Genomic DNA, 19,270 nt, shown 5'->3' on the forward strand with positions numbered 1-19,270 from the left:
ACAAGTCCTAGAGTATCTTTGTCAGGTATTCATTCTTTCTTCTAGATGTCGGATCTTGGGATGTTGATCTTGAGTTCCTAGGCTGGGCTCAGGTATTTTTCTGCTCCAGTCTCTAGAATAGTTCCTGACTTTATTATCTCTTTCTTTTGTTGGTTTATTTCCTCTTACCCCATGCCCATGTAGAAGGTTTTGTTTTCCTACAAGATGTGTGGTTTGCCTTGCATTCTTTCATTCCTCAATCTTACTCACCTGGAAAATCCATAATTTCATCCTTGGTTGATCATTTCCTCCTCTGATTGCTTATTTGTTTACTTGTCCACTTCCAGCAACTTTGTGCCTGAATGTTGCTGGTAGCTGATGGGTCTTGACTATTTCCTTTTCTACATTTCAAACCCTTTATATGACAGCGTTAAGAAAGACTGGAGACCGCAGAAATGGTTTGCTTGAGAAACCTCTTGGTTAATATTTGAATTGATGTACTTGACCCAGCATACAGATGGCATAGTCTGCATTTTGAAAAAGAGTGAATAAAACTTTGAGGAACATAGATGATATTTCTGTGGTCCATGAGCTACTACTGACCCCATTCAGAGAAGTCCTGTTTTCACTGTCTTGATTTCACTTTAGATCATATGTGCTCCAAATACGGAATGATAACAGCATCCCTCTTTTCCTCTTATCAACAGTAAGCAAGGGATGGAATAGCCAGTAGTTGCAAAGAACATATCCAAGGAAAATGGTTCTTTTGAAATGATTTTCATGAGAGTTGATGACTTGGAAAAAGCTCTGACTCAGACATCGAAAGTGACCACCAGGTCTCAACGCCCAACCCTATTCCCCTAAGAGATTTATTTGACTTGGCAAAATACTTTTCTTCCCTTCATCAGTGGAGTTGGCCTCTTGCAGATGACATTTTCAACACTAATGGAGATACATCCTTTCCTATTAATAAAGCTGTGATCTACAGTATTTAATCTAGTTGAAAGGAAGGAAAAAGAGAAGCCTACATACCAGAGAGATGAAATTATAAAATGGCTCACTCCCTAAAATTTTCTAAATACATAAAGTATTAACTTGGCGCCCAGCATTATTTGCAGCATTCAGCGCTCTATCAATCAAAAAGATGAAAAGCTGGGCCTTCCAAGCCTCCTGGTAGAGCATTTGACATACTAGGTTCTGTAGATTTTATTGGGTGAAAGAGGTATTTAATCCATGCTATCTCCTCTCTTGTCCTCTGCTGAGGCTCTCTACATGAAACCTAGAAATACCCTGTATGATTTCTGCCCTGGAATTATTTGAAGTTCACTCTTTATCCATGTTCCACTATAGCGTTTGCTATCTTATGAATCTCATTGATTACAAAGCATCTGGCTACCATTAGTAAAAGCTCTCTCTGATTTTATTTTTTATTAATTTAGTTTTTGTTGTTGTTTTGGTTTTCTGATTTGGGGGTTTGTTTTGGTGTTTTGCTTTGGGTTTTTGTTTGTTTGGTTTTTGTTGTTGTTGTTTTCTTACCCATGAATAACTTGAAAACAGACCTATGGAAAATGAGTAAGGTTTTGTCATTAGCTTAAAAATGCTGGAATAAATGTAAAACAGTTCCCTAAAGAACTGTAAACTGTTCGCATGCTCCCTCAGCCTCAAAACTTGATCGTGTGATTTAATGTTTATTCAGAACCAACAATGTACAACCACTTCAAAATTCATGGTGTTTATCTAACACTCTAAAGTTCTAAAGGATGTCACATCCATTGCCTAATTAGTTCTCACTAGACCCTGGTTCTGAAGCAAAGGGAGACATGCCCATTATCCCTTCCACATACAATGGAAAAAAGGCCAGCCTTTTTAACACAATAATTGAAGTCACAGGGCCAAGGGGTATGAAGGAAACACTCCTTGATTCATTCTGAACCAAGAAGAGTTTGCTTTATTTATTTATTTTTGTTTATCTCCCTTTCCCCTTTTTAGACGTGTATTTCTACTCCCTGTTCGTTCCCTTGCCTGTTTTCAATTTATTGAAACAAGATCTGTCAATATAGTAGAGGCTGGCTTCAAACTTTGCATCCTCTATCCTTCCCTGGCATGCTGGGGTGACTGGCATTGCTACCCCTGACACACCTGTTACTTCATCCTTGCCTCAAATTTTCTACAACGATGGGTGGATTTGCTTTTGATTTTACTATACTCTTGTTCTTCCCATTGTGCAGGTTGTTGAGGAATCCACACTCCCCTCCCTGTTCTTCTTTCATCTTCTACTGTGCTTAAAGACTTACCATGGGATAGCTCACAGAAGGGAAGGATTGTAAGGCAATGAAGATTCCCTCTCCCTCCCTTCTCTGCTCCATATCTCCCTCCCCATTCCTAGCCCCCTCTTCAGTGCAGGCTTTCTGTTCTCATTGAGGCTGCAGTTTGTCTGCTGAATTACTGCTTTGTATTCAGCCAGGGCCCATGGAGTATTCCCAGTGTATTTATTTTCTGTTCCTGAGCTGAATGCTGGGTGCTTCTTTGTCCCGATGCCTTCTGCAAAGAAGTTTCAGAGGTGGGGGGGGGGAGGTTGGGGCAAGGAGGAGGGGCAGGAATGCCAATAAAGCTTTCTGTATCCCCTAGAGGAATGTGTGCAAACGTCTTTCCCATTGCTTCACTCAGTGTTCTCCCCTCTGCTGCCCTTGCTCTTAATTGGATCTAGACCCTAGAGAAAACAACTTTGTTAATGGGATGGTTAAAGAAAATGAGAGGTGGAAGTTGGCTGTGTTCAGTTCTGGCAACTTACCCTCTCTGGGAATAGCTGCCTCTGATGCCTGATCAGGGGAAGGGATTCCACTTTCCTGATCAAGAGAAAACACCGCATCTCTCTTTTGTAGCTCTTCCTCCCCCACCCCATCTGTCAAAATACAAGGTTATGTTCTGTTGCTTCTGCAACCACCTGAACCTAATTTTCCTAGTGAATATGACTCATCTATTTTTCTCAGCCACTTATCTGTTCATTCCTTCATTCATTTAATCACGTGTTTGACAAATGACTGTTAAATAAGTTTTTGTGGTGCGCTGAGTTGTGGGAATAAAATGTTAAATGAGAGAAATTAAGTAACTACTCTCATGAGGCTCACATGGCAGCTGAGGAGAAAGGCAATATACAAGTATGTCAATACGTAAATAAAATAGTTAGAGCCTGCAGTAAGTGATAGCACTTGAAATAAATAAGATAGAGGGTGGGAAAGCTGTAAAGTATCTAGGTTCCTAAGGAGTGCTAGTATACTGAAAACTAAAAGTTGTATATACAAGCTGAATATCAGTTTTCCCTTTCAATCCGACAGCTATAATAAGGCATAGCATATACAATTAGACTCACCCAATGAAAATACTCATATTAATGATATTAGTAAGTACAGCATTTAGAGCCATCATGACATCCTAATTTTAGACATATCTACCATTCCACAGATACTCCTCAAGCCCGTTTTAGTCAAACTTCATTTCCAGCCAATACCCTAAATAACCATAAATCTATCTTTAATGTATTTGTTTTTCTAGACGTTTTGTACAATAAATGGAGTCATAAACTGTGTCGTGTTTAGCATCTGGGTTCTTCCATTTAGGATAATGTTTTTCAGGTCCACCCATACTGTAGTATCCATCAGCAGTATGGGTCCTTTTATGACTGAAAAATACTCCATTTTATAAATATTTCATATTATGTTCAGCAGTTTTTGAACATTTGGACATTATCTACTTTATGGTTGTCATGAAGCAAGATGCCATGAACATTTAAGGTCATGTTTGAATATAAAGATTATTTTCAGTAGATATTATGCATTGAAATTTTTGAATTATTCCATGAATTCATTTCTACTCTTTACTATACTACCCTATTATTTTCTAAAATATCAATAAACAGCCTTTCCAATTTCTCCATACCTTTGTCAATACTGATTGCTGTCTATTGTGTTGCTGTAGCTGTTAAATATGTATATCATTTGGTTTTAATTTATCCTTATATAATTCTTAATGTTAACTATCTTTTTCTATACCTATTGGCCTTGTATCCTATTAATTTAGATGTTGTTTGTATATTTTGTCTATTTTAATTAAGATGTTGGTCTCTTGTTGAATTTTGAGAAATCTTAATATATGCTTCCTATAGACTTTAAACATTATTGTGTAGGATTTTTAATTTTTTATTGTATTTTTCATAATATACCTCACAGTTCCCTTTCCTCCAGTTCCTTCCAGGTCCTCCCTACCTCCCTACCACCCAACAAACAATCCAAGAAAAACAAACAAACAAAAATATAACAGAAGAAGAAGAAGAGAAAGAGGACAGGGAAGAGGAGGAGAAAAAGCACACAAAAGCCCATAAAAACACAAAATCAGAAATCATAACATAAAAGCAAAAGACCCATTAGACAAACAAAAAGTCCAAAACAAAACAGTATTAGACAATTTATTGCGTATTTCTTCTATTGTTTGTTTTTATGATGTAAAAGCTTTTAATTTTTAAAGTTATTCATTTACTTTTTGAGACAGGATTTCTGGCCAAGGGTGCCCTTAAACTTTAGGTAGCTAATTACTGATATTCCTCTTTTTACTTCTCATGTGCTAATAGTATAGACAACCAGCTAGTGTGCAGTGCTGGAAATTGGCCCAAGGCCCCATGCTTCTGAGGCAAGCTCCCTACCAACTGTGTTACATTCTCAGCCCAACAATTTTAATATCATGAAATTTACTATATCCTATTGAAGAGTTATAAAAGTTCTTGTCATGAATTAAACTATATATATATATCTATTATATATAAGCCAACAATTTTGTAATATTGTAATAAATATCTATTATATATATGAGCATTAGCTTCTACATTTAGACCTATGATCCACTTTTGATTATTTCCTGCATATGGTGTAAGGTGTGTTGTGAACTCCTTTGTTTTCAGTGTGAATATCAAGTTAATCCACTACCATTTGCTGAAAAGACATTATTTCCTTACAGAATTTATTTGGCATCCTTCATAGTTCCCTTACTCTTAAATTACTTCATTTCAAGAGAAAACAATGGTCCATGAAAACTGAAGCCACTGATTTGTTCAGGCCAGCCATTATTGATGTGCTTTATAGTCTGCATTCTAGTAACTTCTATGCTTTTGAAAGATATAAAAATCATGGTCACTTTATCAAGAATATACTGAGTATAGATCATTTTGACTACGTGAGGATAGATACGAAGCCCCTTTTGTTACAAACTGCTTTCAAGACCTTTAAAGTAAGATATGTTAGATGCTGAGCTAATTAGTGAGAATAGGTATAGAGAAATTTATTCAAATTATGTGGAAAAAGTCAACAAATAGAATTTCTAAGTGGAAAAATCTGATATGTAAGTTATTTTCATTAAAGATGCTATTATACATACATTACTACCTTGCTCTACTTTCTAAATGGCTAACAAAAGTGAGTGAATACTAAGAAACATCCCTTCTCAGGTTAGATACCACCACCACCACTAATAATAATAATAATAATAATAATAATAATAATAATAATAATAATTTATTTTTGCCATCGTGGGCAGCTCTAATTTACACCAATACATTTCATCTCTACTAATCCAGTTTATATATAAGGTTTCCATTAGTCTGTCTTATTCCTTTTTCAGATTTTTATCTCATAAAGATTATTGCTTTACTCCAAAATTAGTGGTTTTTGGTTTCCTTTCCTCACACCTTAAGCTATGATGCACTCTGCTTTATGTCTCTTTTCTCCTGGGCTTGGAGTACCATACTTTAAACATAAAGCCAAGAGCACTCTGAATTTTTCTCTTTGTAGAACAGAAATTTAAGTGAATTTAAAACTAAGATTAAAAGAAAAATCTCTCCAACCTACTATGGATTTTATAGAAACACATTAAATTATTTCATTACTACTACTTACAGCCAAATCAAAATTGGTTTACTGAATAAATATTTGTGGAATTCTAAAAGACATATTTTTTGTATTATAATAGGAAAAAGTTCAGTGATCTGTGCCATACAAATATTCTTGACAAAGAGTTGAGTTAACTTTGTTCAAAATTGGAGAGAACAGACAAAAATCTTGACAATAGGGGCTTTATTATCCCATTCGCTCATCATCAGATGCAAAAGCTACAATAGAAGGGGTAGGATGCATTTTGGAGAATACGCTGAGTTAACTAATCAGAATGAGAAAGAAAAGGAAGTCCTTTCGAACAAAGAATTATCAATATGGAGTCTTCAGCAATATAGCGAGAGTTTGCTCATAGTGGTTACCAGGAAGGACAGATGGTGGGGAGGGTTTATAGAATGTGTATGTGGGAATTCAGGGAAGGAGTGGTGAATTGGTACGGTTGACACAGTAAGCCCTTGAAAATCAGCGAAGTAACACATCTGGGAAAGTTCAAGGTGATTTTTTTTTTAATAGAGACTACCTTGACAGGTATAAAGACTACAAAGAAAACTAAACTGGATCTGAAGAGCAGAGCTGAATTAATTGTGCGATATCTTGAACACTTAAGTTTTGGTGTCTGGATCTAATTTTATCAGCTCACTATGGCTCAAAACCCCAAAGAGATACAGTGATAGCTAGTGGTACAGTTTGAAGGTCAAGAAAAGCTGGAATCAGGGCCACCACAGAAAGGATGTGTGCAGTCCTACATGTTTGTCGACATGAATTTAAAGCAATGAGTGTGGTGCTGAAAGTGAATGAAAGAGACATGAAAAAAATTCTGGAGAGACAGCTAAGAAATTGCAACACACCTAAGTTAAGTGAAGATTCTAGTGAAGTTTCAAGCATTCTGTTAATTAAGAATTAAGAAAAGGGTATATGTAGCAAGGGAGAAGTGATGAGTTGTGTTTTTAGACTCAAATTTAAGTTTTATTAAAAGATCTAGTGAAGTTTCCAGCTTGCAGACTTCAGCAAGTACCTAAGTATTATCTGCTGGACTGGTAAGCATGACAAAATGTAAGAATGAAGAGGGATACTATAAAATAAACATGAATGACGTGAAAATATACATTATCAGTCCTATGGTTATGTAGAAAATACCCACATAAAAATCAGATAATACAGAGAATGAGAAACAAAGACAGAAATGGAAAGAATACACAAACTTTTGAAACAAATTATTGAAGGATTCTCAACGTCTCAAGTTGTAGCAGAAATAACTCAAGGCAGTTCAGGTCCTTAGACCCTTGCACCTTTGCCCTTGTTTTTCTTGCATGCAACATCTGTCTTCCTCTCGAGTTTATAAAGCCCTTTTTTGTGACCCTTCCAACAGGAAATTCGGTAGGACCTGAAGACTAGCGCTTAGAGACATAGAGCAACCCTTCCCCCGTTTTGTTTCCTGACTAATGGAATCTCAAAGAAAGACGGAAGAGTTGTGCTGTCTCCTGTCATTATTCATTTACCATAATCAAGACTGACAAGAGAAACAAAGAGACCCATGTCCTCTAAGGAGGAAGAAACCAAGCCAGTTGATCTGAAGAAAAGGGCCAGGGTGGAAGCCAAACTCTCTCATCCTCTTGTCCTATTTCTGGTTTGCTTTTTCTTGTCAGCATTTTCTCCAGCAGATCGATTTCTCTTCGGCTAGTGCCAGTGATTTTTAAGCAAAGAGAGAAACTTACTCTTTGCAGGTGAAAGATAATCAAATTGAATATTACACAGTCCCTGAAGTGCAGGCAGCTGATAACAAGAGCCAAACTCAATATCCTGACAGATGTTGTCTTGGATTGATTAATCTCTCTGCTCACTCTGGTTAGCCATTCTCTAGCAGGGACAACCCAAGTCCTTGGCCCCATCCCAAATGGCTTTCTGCATGGCTGGGACTGGCCCAGGGGAGCAGCTCTCTTAAATGTGCAATACAATTCCTTCCTTCTGATGAGGAGGAAATTAAAACACAGCTTGCCTACTTCTACTTTAAAATCTGCTGTACTAGAGAGCTGTATTCTGAGCTTAGTTTATGATGCTTAGAATAAAGATGTCTTTCCTCTGAGTTTTTTTTTTTTTTTTTTGGTTGAGCCAACCCACTAGTATATACATGCATGTGTGCACATACACAAATACCTCTTGAGCTGTAAGAACTAAGAGCTGTACATTTGTGTGTGTGTGATGGGGAAAATATGGGCTTAGAGCAAATCAGATACTTAAAAAGTGACAAAAGAAAACAAATGTGTGAGGGAAGGGGAAAAAAAAGAGTCCTCAGCTTTGTTCCTGATCCTCTCCCTCCCTCCATCATTTCCTCCCTTTCTCCCTTTCTCCCTCCCTACTCCTTACTTTTCTCTTCTAAAGTCTTTCCTTCTCTCTTTTATTCTGTGGAAGAGTGTGCGCATGCTGAGGCTACAATAAGAGCAAATGGTAGGTACCTGCCCACAAATCATGCTTTCCTCCTTTGTGTAGCACGGGGGCAGTGATGAATCTCACTATGTAGCTATGGGATGTACTCCATAATAGACCATGAGGGAAGACAGGAGCAAAGTTACATGTGAAGGATACATTAAGTATTGTCCCTTAAAGGATGGTTAATTAGTCACAAAAGGGGCAAGAGGAGGCCATTCTTAGGAAAGGTGACAGGTAGTATGAGCTAAAGGAAAAAAAAGAAGGTTCACCATAACCCTCCTTGATACATCCAGCCCCTTGCTGACTCCATGGATTTATCAGCCCTATTTAACTTCTGAAACTCGTTTTTACAAACTGCTGCTCTCACTTTTCTGGTTACTCCAACCCTTTACTGTTGCTTCCTTGAAGCTCTGTATTTAGTGTTGGTATGTTACCCATACTACCATGCCAATGAATATGAATGCCATATTATTTTTTCAGTCTTGGAATAAAATGCCTGTAGGAGAGAGACAGCTTGAATGTAGTTTACCTGGTCACACAGAGAAGTTTGTGTAGTATTTGTTTTACTTTATGTGTAGGGGTGTATGCCTTCATGAATGTGTACTATGTGAGTACCTGGTGCCGAAGCAGAACAGAAAAGGGGGTCAGATTCTCTGGAACTAGAGTTACAGAAAGTTATGTGGTGCCAGACGTGAAGAACAGATAATTAACCATGATCCTTCACAAGAGCAGCAAGTGCTCTTAACTGCTAAGCCATCACTCCAGCCCCTCAATTAGTGTTTGTAAAAATCATATACTTCAATAATGCAAATTGAAGATAAATGGCTCAAAACCATTTCCCACAGTCCCTCAGTTTTGAAGAATAAAGTTTTAAATCTATGGAAATAAAACCCATAAGAATTATAACTCTGCTTCAAATTGATGTATGAGTTCTATGTTAGAATTGCAAGAACGCACAGGGAGATCTTTGTGAATGTCATTGCTGTAAGGGAAATCTCTGAGCAGAGTAAACATTTTACTTTAAAATTTGTAAAATTTACAGAATACATTTGCACCAGCCCTGATCCTTTCACCCCAGTCCCCAACTCTATCACCTGTCTTGCCCCTGGCAGCTTCACCCTTAGTCCTTTGCCCAAAGCTCTGTTGAAATATCTCAGAGTTCTTTCATTTGCATTCTCTGCCAGGGCCTATGTTAATTCATCCTCAGCAGCATTCCAGTGCAGCAGGAAGAGCAAGACACTATTATTATTTATTATGTTACCTTGAGTTTATATATTATCTGCAGGACATTCCAAATACTTACATCATTCAGTCTGCAATAGTCATCTATGTGCCTAACATGAGGATCTGCCTGCTCTCCAGGATAGCACAACAAAATCAAGAAGCTATCCCATGAACCAAAGACAACAATTCCTTCTGCTCCTGAGCACCCTGTTAGGCATAGCCAAAGGCATGAAGGAACTCATGTCTTGCTCGCAAAACTAGAGTCCAGTGGATCTATGTGAGAGCAGATTTAATTCTACTGCTGCCCAATTTTCATGGGTTCAGCATGTCTCTGTCACTTTCTTAACAATACTGTGAACCAGGGCACACTTAACTCGTCCAGAGAATATTCTTCATAATCTAGCTACACATCTCTGCTATCTACAACTTGATAAGATTTCAGCCTTGGGCTTTTTCATCTCTTTGATGAGAGCAGGAGATAGACTGTTCAAGCAGCTTTAAGGTAGGAGACACCAGATCTAAACAGTTTTGTTTGTTTGTTTGTTTGTTTGTTTTCTTAGTAAAAAGCTTAAACTGTCTCTGGTTATGTCTATTGTTCTGCTCTTGCCAAATGCCAAATATGCCAGAAATATTTAATCCAAAATGTCTTTGGTTTTACCCTAGCCATTGGTCAAGGAGGCCGAAAGGGAGGCCTCGGTTCTTGGTATGCCTCATCACATAAATTAGTACTCTGTCTGAGAGCCATGCTTGAGGGCTTCCCCAAAATTCAGAGGCGCCTGCACACTCAGTGGTTAGCTTATTTCAGGAGCAATCTCCCTCCCAATGCCTCACCCTACTTTCTGCCACCAGTTTTATAAAGTCCCTAGACTGGCATCTGGATGGTGGTCCATTTGGGGATGTAACTCAGTCCTGTTATATAAGATCTCGGTCTTTGGTTTGTTTGTTTGATTGATTGATTGATTTTGTTTTTCTTTGTTTGTTTGTTTGTTTCTTATAGGTTACAATCTACAACTATATAATATAGTCCTTTCTAAAATCTTATTTTCTATAAATTTCATTCCTTAAATTTGAACTTCCAGTCTCTGACGAGAAGTGTGACCATGGGCATAAGATATGCTAACTCCTGAGTTAAATCCCACCTTAGGCAAGAAAAATTCTTTGTCTCTCAAAATCAAAGACCCACAATTTTCTCCGTGTCATCTTCACCTATAAAATGATTATAAGTACTAAAATAGATCTCCACACTCTGATACAGAGAAGCCTTCACAGGAAGGACTTACAAAAGACTGAATAGAGAGGGTGTTCTGATCCTAGAATCTATAAACATCTCCGAATTTAGCAGAAAAGTGGTTTTCATTCTAGGGCAAAGAGTTGCAAGGGACAATAAACAGAATCTTCCAAGGAGAAGATGTACAGCTTGGGGGAAGTACCTAGCTGGGCTATGACCAAAGAACACCTTTGCTGTGGTCAGCTCACTGCCAGAAGAAGCTGGAGGCGGGAGTGGAGGAATGAGATGTGCTGAGGTGGGGGGATATGTTATAATTGTTAGTGTTTGATCAGCCTTGGGAGCAAGTACAGATACAGAGTCCAAAGGAAAGAGAGAAGCCTAGGAGAAATCAGAGAATAAGAAATGGGCAGCTGTGCCTTCTTGGTCATATTTTATGTTAAATGGCAGTGCTTACACCGTGTCGCACAGTGGCCTTATCATAATGCTCACTGAAATTCTGTTACCCAACAGAAAATGATTCAATGACAGTAGCTTGATTTCTCCCAGACTCTAATCCCCTCTGTCACCTCAAGACACATGAAAGGGATCCAGCTAGCCTTTTTTGTGAGGGAGTTGAGTTTTAGCCAAAATATGATCCCCTCTGAGATGAGAGGAGCCCAAGGTGGCAGGATTGCTCTGTCTGCTTCAAGTCTAAGAAAAGTAAGACATTTGAGGTCAGATCTACGTTTTCAATGCGTATCGGAAGATGGAGGGAGGGAGGGAGGAAAGAATGAACAGAGGGCACATGCTGGGAAGGGCAGTGATATGCCTAGGAACTGTGAACCTCATAGGACAGAAGGAGAAAACATTTTCAGAAACCAGATACTAAGAATAACAGGGCTTGGGGACAAAATGAATATTTTCCTGGACATTTGTTTCCCTTGGTCTCCTTCCTGTTTTTTTTTTCCTCCCAACTATGTCCTTCTTCTAACAGTGAGTCATCCCAAGGTGAGATACAAAATTCATCCCCTTAAATTAAACTTCTGTATTGAGATCTAATAGTCCAACGTTCTATTTAAGATGGTGTGTCCTTCTTTAAAATAACGTATGAAATATTTTTAAATTTTATTTTTATTTATTTATATATTTATTTATCTATCTATATATATATATATTTATTTATTTATTTAGGGTTTTTTTTATTTATGGGTCTGGATGTATGGCTCTATGTATGAATGCCAGAATGTTGGATCCAAAGATGTTTGATCACCAAGAAGTGGAGTTACAAATAGCTGTGAGCTGCCATGTGGGTTCTGGGAATTGGAACCAGATCCTCCAAGAGAGCAAACAGTGATTGTAACCACTGAACCATTTTTCCGGCCCCAAGAGTAAGTGTTCTTAGACTGAATGCTCTCCAGTCCTTTGTGTGTACTTCGTACCACAGTTCTTCCTTGCACTCTTCCATTCCTGCCTGATTTGGCTTGATTAACTGCAATGAGACATGTATAGCACATAAAGGAAGAAGGGCTGAGTTCAAAAAGCAGTGTCCTTTCTTCTAGAATACTTGCTTTGAGGTCAGCAGAGACCATTCTAGCTTCCCTGTCCTTTCCACTGGCTCAGCAGGCAGTTTTTTAGAAAATTCTTCTTCTGCTGGGTATTATTTCATTTCAACATTTCTCTAGGATTTCCTATATTAAAATTGATAGCTGAGCCCTTTTTTGTGAAAACTCTGTACCAATATCCTTCAGCTCAGAGAATTCTGTTCATTATGTGGGCACAGGAACCGAGGGAATGTTCACGCAAGTGCGGGTGCTCATCCAGTTTAAAGCATAATGGCCTTGATGTGGTGACAGACCACTTGGTTCACTAACTATTCGGGTCATTCGTAATCAGATCAACCTTTTCCATTCTTCACAGCAGGCCACGAACAGGACAGACACATACAGAGACAGACAGACAGACACTTACTCATACACGGAAAGCATTTGGTGTCTAGTAGAAATATTTTGTAAGATATAAGCAAAGAACAGGACCTTGCCTATAGTAAGTACACAATATACATGGATGTGTTTCATTTTTTTTTGTTTCCTTGTTTTTCAATGATATTTTGCTACTTTATCAAATAGGAGAACCTAATTTCCTTTAATGAACTACAACAGTATTATATTATGCATTTCTAATATATAATATGCATATATATACACATAATAGAACTAAAAAGGCTTCTTTCTCAAATATCAGAGCTAATTTCAGGTCATCATATTTTTTTTCTTTTTTTAATATTTTGCAACTTTAATGGCATAGACACACTTACTGAAACATTGGAGCAATGGTTCTGACTTTGCTCAAATATTAGCAATGTTTTTGACTTGTGCTGGGCAGAGCTCTGTAATTGACCCAACTACTAAGTTCAGAAGGAACTCATGTGGATGGTCTAATGAATCATGGTTTAGGAGAATCAGTGCTACAGTCAAGGGTGGACAGTGAACCATCTCAGTTCTAAACTAAATACCAAACTAGTATTTAGTTTCTTTAATTTGTCCTGTCTGGTAAAATGCGTATATGCACACTAAGTTGATGGAGTGAATTTTTGCTCCTATCTTCATAGTATATAGTGAGTTTCTGCATTCTATTCTATTAGAAAACAACAACAACAACAAAAGACTTGTATTCTAATGTGTGTGCCATTTCCTGTGATGTGTGCATAGTTGATACACCATAATATTGTTAAATACTGACATTAAACTATGAATTGTGCTATGCTTTGGATTGTTCTTATGATTCTTTTCACCCAAGCCCAAATTGCAATGTTATTAACAACATTTGTAGGTGTCTACAACTAAGAACTTGTTCAATTCTTGATTGCTAGAAAGCATATGATTTCATTACAAAACTATCTCGTTTTAATGTAGGTCCCTGGTTTCTCAAAATAATTACCAATAGCAGAGGAAGAGGGCTCTGGTGAGTTGCAAGAAATATAGCAAATGTCATCAGTAAAAGAAACATTGACAACTTTTGATGGACTTTGCCTTATAAGGACAAGATAACCACAAAGATTTTTAGGCAGGCTGAGCCAAGGAAATCCCCCAATGGTCTACCTAGAGACAGGGTGATTTTAACTTAATGGATTCCTGGGATTCCCTCTTCATGACATTTATCTCCATTTCTGGTATAGGGTAATGCAATCACGTATGAAACACTAAGGTAGCTCTGCACTCCAGTGATGCCTCTCCATGGGAGAACTCATGACATAGCTCCCAGGGAGAAGATTTTATTATAATAATAACCTTTGTACCACTGTGACCTTCCAAGTGGCCATCTCTATCTTGGAAGAATAGACTTGTCTTATAGGAGGTAAACTTCTCTGAGGAACATGTTTACTGTTCATGCTCAGAAAGCACAAACTAGACCAGAACCTGGGAGAATCGAAGACACTTATCTCTCCTAGAAGGTGACCAATCTGGAGTGAAGAGAAAAGATAGGGGATGAATGTAAGTTGATGCAACATTCTTCAGATGGGGCAAATGACAGATAGCCAATATATATTTGACTGATTGTATTTCATTTTCTGTGACTTGAATTCTGTTGTGAAAAGTTTAGGTAAGGATAAGCAATTCAGAACTGTTTCAAAATTGAACCTAGAAATAGAAGAAAGCAAAGAATGTGAAGTATATGGGTATTCTTCAAAGATTCTTTTTTGAATGAGCAGTTACTTTCTGAATGGATTCCAGCAGATATTAGAGGAAGGATCAAAGAACTTCTTATAACATCAATCCTGCAGTACAGTGCCCTTCAACTAAACTAGAGTCCACTGGAATGATTTGACTTGGGGTTTTTTCATTAATGTTGTGTCCTTTGGCCAGTTGGTAGTCTTGTCTTTTCATTAGTTAACTATGCCTGTTAACAAAGTGCAAAAATCAATGGTATTATGGAAACTCTGTTCTTTTTTAAATATTTATTTATTTATACACACATATACAGAGAGGGAGAGAGAGAGAGAGAGAGAGTGCTCTATCTGCATGTATGCCTGCACTCCAGAAGAAGGCAACAGATTGCATTATAGATAGCTGTGAGCCACCATGTGGTTGCTGAGAATTGAACTCAGGAAGAGCAAGACAGTGCTCTTAACCACTGAACCATCTCTCCAGCCCAAATCTGTTCTTCTTATTCAGTACAATTGCCTATTGAGAAGGCTTAGAATCCCATGACTTAGAGTCATGATTTACGTACTACACAGCATTAAGCAAAAGCAGCAGATGTGATCTTAAAGTGATGAAAATTATTACTAATGCCAACTCAGGCAAGTGATTCCCTGAGGCCCACTAAGAAGCTATACAGAACAAAACAAAACAAAACAAAAACAAAAAACCAAAACCACTTAAGGACTCTGAGTCCCTCATCCTGTCAAAGCTTATGTGAGAAACGCCCTGTCCGAGAAACTGGGAGTTAAGAATCTGAGATACCTGTTTACACAACAGAGCAGTCTTCACATGCTCCAATGAGTCTCAATTTCTCTTTACTATGGCTCCATAAATAAGCATCTTTCTGCTCCCATTCAGCTTCTCCAAAGCATTTACAGTTCCTTAATTAGACATATGTCTGCTATTTATTACCATTTAAAAGGGCAAGCAGTTAATGTCCCACTGTTAAAAATTCTGAGTAATTAATTATTACCCAAATAAGCACAGCTCGTCTCTACTTACCTCATTTTCCGTTGTGTCTCCCAGTATTTACGCATTGCTACAGAGTTATTAGATAATGGCAGGAGAAATGCATCAGAGCCCGCTTATAGGTGTCAGCGGCACCACAGTGGATCTATTGCTCACCTCTGCAGTCCACACTCGTTCTGTTTCTATAGGAAGTGTAGAGGGGGCTGACCCCACCAGCTCTCCCTACTGCCTCGGGTCACCAGGGCAGATTTCCATAGGTATGTATCCAGTATACAGCTGAATAGGTTATTTTTACTTTTATCTTTTAAAGGGAGGGGTGATGAGTGAAATCTACAGATCTCAGCTTCATAGTGATGCTCAGGAAAAAAAAAAAAAAAAGGCTTTACATAAAGAGATGTTTCATCTCCCTGAGATGTCACTTAGCAGTAAAGAGGAAGGCCGCCGATGTCATTCCGACTAAGCACTGCCCCAAATTTGTCCTGAAAGCTATGTTTTGTCCACACCCGACTTGCATTGTGCCTGAGGGACCCGGAGAGAAAGCGCTTCTGCAAACAGCTGGTTATTAAGCTTTCCCCGTGTCTCATAAGAGTGCCAGTGGATAGTTGAGCACTTTGTATTTAAAAGCATTCTCCTCCAAGAGACTACAACAGTTTAAACTATAAAAACTCATTTGTGCTTCCAACATCCCTCTCAGGTAGCCAGAAACCTGTGCAGATGGGAAAGGAAATGCTGTAGGACAAATCTTTTTTTTTTTTTTTTTTTTTCTACTTTTTGCGTGGTGAATCAGCACTGTGTGAGTGTCTACTGGTTACATTCCATTCAGGTAGGCCCTAGACCATGGGTTTAAAGAGAACTTTTCTTTTCCTTTTTTTTTTCTAATTATTTTTTTATCAAAATTTATTCTCTTTGTATCCCAGCTGTAGCCCCCCTCTCTTGTCCCCTCTCAATCACACTCTCCCTTCCTCTTCTCCTCCCATTCCCCTTCCTGAATCCACTGATAGGGGAGATAGGGAAAGTCCTCCTCCCCTTCCCTTGACCCTAGCCTATCAGGTCTCATCAGGAATGGCTTCATTGTCTTCTTGTGTGGCCTGGTAAAGCTGTTCCCCTCTGAGGGGGAAGTTATCAAAGAACCAGCTACTAAGTTCATGTCAGAGACAGTCCCTGTTTCTATTACTGGGAACCCACATGGAAATTGAGGTGCCATGGGCTACATCTGGGCAATGGTTTTAGGTTATCTCCATGAATGGTTCTTGGTTGGAGTATCAGACTCAGAAAAGACCCCTGGGCCAAGAATTATTGCTCTCCTTGTAGAGCTCTAGATCTTTCTATCTCCCCTTCTTTCATAAGATTCCCTGCACAATGCCCAAAGTTTGACTATGAGTCTCATCATCTGCTTTGATACCCTGCTGGGTAGAGTCTTTCTGAAGCCCTCTGTGGTATGTTCCTGTCTTGTTGCTTGTTTTCTCCTTTTTCTGATGTCCATCCTGTTTGCCTTTCTGAATGAGGATTGAGCATCTTTACCTAAGGTCCTCCTTCTTGTTTAGCTTCTTTAAGTGTACATATTTTAGTATGAGTATCCTATTTTATATGTCTAATATCCACTTATAAGTGAGTATATACCATGCATGTCTTTCTGCTTCTGGGATACCTTACTCAGGATGATCTTTTCTAGATCCCACCATTTGCCTGCAAATTTCATGATTTCTTTGTTTTTAATTGCTGAGTAGTATTCCATTGTGTAAATGTACCACAATTTCTGTATCTACTCCTCAACTGAGGGACATCTGGGTTGTTTCCAGATTTTGGCTATGAATAAAGCTGCTATAAATATGGTTGAGAAAATGATATAAAGAACTCAAGAAGTTAAACAGCAACAAATCAAGTAATCCAATTAAAAATGGAGTACAGAGCTAAACAGAATTCTCAATAGAGGAATATTGAATGGCAGAGAAACACTTCAAGCAATGCTCAACATCTTTAGCCATCATGGAAATGCAAATCAAAATAACCCTGAGATTTCACCTTATACCTATAAAAATTGCTAAGATAAAAAATACTCATGTGACAATACATGCTGGAGAGGATGTGGAGAAAGGGGAACCACTTTGAAAATCAACCTGGCACATTCTCAGACAATTAGAAATAACGCTACCTCAAGATCCAGCTATACCACTCCTAGGCATATATCCAAAATACGTTTGAGTATAAAACAAGGACATTTGCTCAACCATGTGTGTAGCAGTTTTATTTGTAATGAGAACTTCTTAAGGAGAAAGGCTCTATGTCAGTGGTTCTCAAGCTGTGGGTTGTAACCCCCTTCGGTGGGAGAGGTTTAATAAATTTGTTACAAGGGTTGACTAAGGCCGTCTTCAAATCAAATATTTACATTATGATTCACAACTGGCAAAACCACAGTAATAAAATACCAATGAAAGCAATTTTATTGCTGGGGGTCACCACAACATGAGGAACTGTATTAAAGTGTGGCAGCATTAAGAAGGGTGAAAAGCATTGTTCTATGTATAACTAAAGCAGGATTTGTGCTTTCTAGGCCTTGCATATCTGTGAATCAGTAGGCTAACTCATTTCTAAAGAGCTCGTTATTAGGCTTTTACGTAGTTATAGTCTTGATATGTCAAAAATGCTCGAAGCCTCGACCACTATAACCAACAGTAAAATGCTGATCAATCTCTCTAATGTCTCTGAGCCAATGTGATCAGTAAAATTATGCATGATGACTACTAGTATTCTATGACTTATTTTGACTGTGCCTTCAGTCAAGACTAGACGTTTCTCATTGCACTGAACATAAATGGAGCCTGTACTAGCCATTTGTGTGTGATTAAGTTCCTGTGCTGCAAAACTTAATACCTTCTGCTGTCTTCCAAAACAAAATGCCTGAAGCAGAAATTTACTGCATATCTTTCTCCATTCAGATTTCATTGTCAGCAGTTACACATTGGAAATTTCATATAAACTTTATTTTGGTGAATTTCTCCTGAGGAAAATACTCCTGTTATATTTGTAGAATAACACAAAGTGTTGATAAATGGGTCATTTGTCCATTTATTAACTTCTGGTAACATTCATTATTTACAATTGTAACTTTGAATCATGTCTCCAATTTTAAGTAATATTTTTTCGTTTTATAAAAACTTAAATATGGGTTCATATAAATAAATAAAATGTTAATTTTTTTTTTTTTCTCTTCAGGGTAAGAACTGGGTTCACGGTCTTATGGTGCTAGGCAGGTGTTCTGTCACTTGTTCTGTGAAAATTTTCTGTGAGAACATATTTTTCCCAGAGCCAATGTTTTACAGTCAATTATTTTATAGGCAATACTGTGACAATAGTTTGTACCATTACTATCTCAAGAACTATTCCTTAGGAAGCATGATTCAAAATTTGACTATATTTTTTACTTTATTTTTATCTATCACAGCACGCTTAGTAGCCTATTTTAAAATGGCAAGAAAGAGAAGGAAGTTTTGATCTAATTGTGCTCGTTCACAGCTCACATTCTGGAAGTCTCTCAGTTACCATTCTTGATGAAGTAATTGTTGGTTATGAAGGTAAAAACAAACCCATCAGCTGACACTGGATGGAGAGCCTCGGACCTCAATTCAACACCTAGTCCAGTTTACAAGCTCTAGCATGCAACTTCATCACGTTATTTGATGGGGTAAATTATGCCTTAAAACCTTGAGTCTCAGCCATAGAAAAGTGCTATGGCAGTGGTTCTCAACCTGTGGGTCTCAATCTTTTGAAGGTTGAATGGTTGATTCATAGTGGTCACATATCAGAGGTTTACATCTTAATTCATAACA

General features: G+C 38.0%; 1 protein-coding gene across 6 annotated transcripts in view; it reads left to right on the forward strand.

Annotated features, from left to right (window-relative positions):
- Positions 1 to 19,270, forward strand: part of Lsamp (limbic system associated membrane protein) — a 2,252,234-nt gene that overhangs the window by 1,603,292 nt on the left and 629,672 nt on the right. The gene's annotated exons all lie outside the window — the stretch shown is intronic.

Source organism: Meriones unguiculatus, chromosome 17 (genome assembly GCF_030254825.1).
Source record: "Meriones unguiculatus strain TT.TT164.6M chromosome 17, Bangor_MerUng_6.1, whole genome shotgun sequence".
Taxonomy (NCBI): domain Eukaryota; kingdom Metazoa; phylum Chordata; class Mammalia; order Rodentia; family Muridae; genus Meriones; species Meriones unguiculatus.